General features: G+C 37.4%; 1 long non-coding RNA gene across 1 annotated transcript in view; it reads left to right on the top strand.

Moving 5' to 3' along the window:
- LOC103132890 (uncharacterized) overlaps positions 1–2,903 on the top strand; it is a 3,880-nt gene extending 977 nt beyond the window's left edge. The window contains exons 2-4 of the long non-coding RNA XR_475656.2: positions 1,634–1,706; positions 1,947–2,040; positions 2,387–2,903. This is a non-coding gene — a long non-coding RNA (uncharacterized LOC103132890). The remainder of the gene's footprint in view (positions 1–1,633; positions 1,707–1,946; positions 2,041–2,386) is intronic.
- Positions 2,904–3,338: the final 435 nt, after the last annotated feature.

Raw genomic sequence — 3,338 nt, 5'->3', positions numbered from 1 at the left:
GTTGCGTATACTGACAACTCCACTGACAGTCGGACTTCTTAATGTGCATGCGCTGGCATGGTACTCACTGCAATGTATGCTATTCTGACAGCGTATGGCTATCTGATAGAACAACGGCTCTCAGCGACACTCCAGTCCTATCTAATAAGTACAGAGACGAGCAGATGAATCGACTGTTCCTGAATGTCACATCACTATATTGCAGACTTTTGGACACAGCGCCGTTGTCCCATATATGCGACAAGTCAGTCAACGTCTCCGCACAATAATTAAGCGCAGTGAGTGACAACTTTTTTTCATCACAATGCTTATGTGTGTCTATACAGCTAGCTTTGCTAACATCACATCAACGGATCTTACCTTCTTTGAGCTACTTTTCTAAGTGACGAAAAAAGTTGGACGTTGTCTCCACCGTCTGTGAAGGCGAAGCGCTGCTGAGTTAGCTGTGGTCATCGGATTTCTTATGATTTATGCAGCAATATTCCATTACTGACAATTAGACAAACATTTTCTGCCGCTGAGAGAAAACCACTGCGCATGTCTCAGAGCGCCGCGTGCGAGTGAAAGGTGGGGAGGGGAGAGGGGGGGGAGAAACACGTAGTTGCTTGGATTTTAATCGGTGCGTTTCGCATCCACTGAAAACAAAGATGTTAACAAATAAACTGGACAGTATGCTGCACGTTTAGTGGTATTTTCACAGTTGCGGTCTTGACTGGTCTTGAAATAAAATGCCGAGTCCTCCGAGACCGAGACAAGACCGAGACCAAATGCGGTCGAGTCCGAGACGAGACCGAGACCATCAATAAATGGTCTTAAGACCGGTCCCGAGACCAAGACCAATTTCGAGTACCACAACACTGGGCACCACTGTGGTCTTCACCTTCCAGGCCTTCTCCAGTTCCTCTCTGAGGCCATATATATATATACTTTTTTTTTTTTTTTTCAAAGTCCTCCACTTGATATATCTAAAGTTTTTACAAATTAATTTATTGTACTGAGGCCTTACCTGTCTATTGAGAACACACTGGAGCATATTTCTTTCATTCTCCGTGCCTGTTTCATGTGGGAAAATCCTTATTGGCACACAGCTTCCTACCCCTATTTCCCATAAAAATATTATCTTTGCTTTCTGTGTGAATAACCATCAAACACAAACATGACAAATTTAAGCAAAATAGCTTTTGCTTGTCTTGAAAGCTGATATTCACATCTTTTATTTTAGATACAGGTGCTCTCTATCTAATGGCAGATAAGTTACTTGAAAATATTAAAATGTATTTTCAGAAGCCCGCAGAGCTTTTTGTGTTAAAATCAAAACAAAACAAACCCAACTGAAATTTCCAGCTTTTTTGGACTACCATTGAAATAAAAGTATTGACTACTGAATCTGACAGTAAGATTTTAATCACCTCCCTAATTGCCATAATGTTTGTCCTGAAGGTTTTCCTGCTTAACTTTTTTTGAGTACAGAGCAAAAATTAAGGCAAACATCATGTTTAGTATGCACAGAGTAGAAGTGTAAAATAATATGCTTTCATTGTATACAATGAAAGTATATTTCATTGTATCAACTTTGACTGTTTACACCGTCAAAGTTGATATAGCAAATTTATATTTATGCATGTTTGTGCAGGGTGGACAGTGTTCTGAAGCAGATGGCAGAAATCCGAGACCACGACCGAAGGCTGCGTCTACTTGAGACGCAGGTCAGCAATACCTTAAAGAAGACATACTTTTTATGTCCTCCACAAGTTACCAGTTTCTTGATCACACGATATAATTGAAAGACCATACAGACAGTGTGCTATTCCCTGTCTGTTTTTAGCTTGTATTTGTATATTCATATTGGTAAAGGCTAAACAGCCCATGTCTACATATGTTATGCTGTATGTTTTCTGTGTAGCTGTCATTTCTGCCTTTTCAGTATTAATCCATCTCTCTCTCAGCTGGATTACTGCTGCAGCGCCCTCTCCTGGATGACTGAAGCTATGCGTCAAAGTAATGTGGTCACAACTAATCGGCCTCCTCCACTCCACAAAGGTAATTCCAAATTTGTTGGACATCCAATTAATTTTTTACGCACTAAATCCAGTTTTTTTATGACAATTACAGTATATAATAATCAGTAAATGGGAAAATTCTGTACATTTTATCATAAACGGGGCATTCAAGCTTTGTCAATCAAGCATATATTATGCTCCAGAGCTTTTTTTTTTTTTTTTACTTTTTGAAGGTAGCTAGAAAAACATCTTACTAAAATTGCTTTAACTTTACTTTGTGGATGCTTTTAGTTTGTTTTGTTTTTTTCTTTTTCCCAGCACGATGTGATATATGTCTTGAAAGTTTTACCTATTTATTATTTTTAATGTCTTTCATTTTGTTATAGATGTTACCCAGCTGTCTTCAACCTGAACTTCAGGGTCACATGCTAATGCAGAATTACTTTTGTATCATGGGCATTTTAATTCTGTGGACCACTGCTGAACACAACAATCTCTTGATTAACCCTAGCCCCAGTTCTGGCTAAACATAACTATCTGCTTAAACACTAATCATGGGGCTTTTTTTGCAACCCAAAGTCATGGATCAGTGAATGTTTACTTTGTCAAAGACAGAGCACTCAGGACATTTATGTTGCAAAATCTATAGTTTCCTATCCTGACATGTTTTGTTGCATGATGTATCTAGATTTTCTATATATAGTCTATATTTTCTGCTGCTTAATGGAAAGGCCAGCATGCAATCTAACTCTTACTTTTTTTTTATTTGTTTTCAGAGCTAAATTATGCACTGGTCTTTGGTCATTGAAGAGCAACTATAATTAGTTATGCTACCAAAGATTGCAATGTAAAAATAAATTTAAATATTCATGGTCATATGAAATAAAAAGGGACCATCTCTGGGTTGTCTGAATTCATTATTGCTTCACTAAAAAATTTCCTCTACATGCTGGAAACTACTTTTATGTAAAACGTGTTTCTTGACAGTTTTCTTGTGTATACTCCAGGGGTGCAAATTAAAAATTTTCTCCACCAGCCACAGTGACTGGTGGAAGATTTTTTTTTACTGGCCACTCAGACATTTCGCCTGGCACTTTTTTTTCCCCGATTACAAATCCCACCAGTACAAGCAAATTATATAAAATATATGATTTATTCTTAACTACGTGAAAACCAATTTACTGATAAGTTTACCATTATATGTACATATACAGAATAATTTAACGTAAAGCATGGATACTTTAACAGAGGTGTAGTGCATTAAGTTCACTTGAAGTAATTACTAACAGCAAATTTTAACTACACAACTCTAACATTCTTGCAATCATTTCCAATATT

This window comes from Poecilia formosa, unplaced genomic scaffold (assembly GCF_000485575.1).
Source record: "Poecilia formosa unplaced genomic scaffold, Poecilia_formosa-5.1.2 Scaffold1472, whole genome shotgun sequence".
NCBI lineage: Eukaryota > Metazoa > Chordata > Actinopteri > Cyprinodontiformes > Poeciliidae > Poecilia > Poecilia formosa.
The sequence above is the reverse complement of the archived record's forward strand: the minus strand, read 5'-3'. Positions and strand labels throughout refer to the sequence as shown.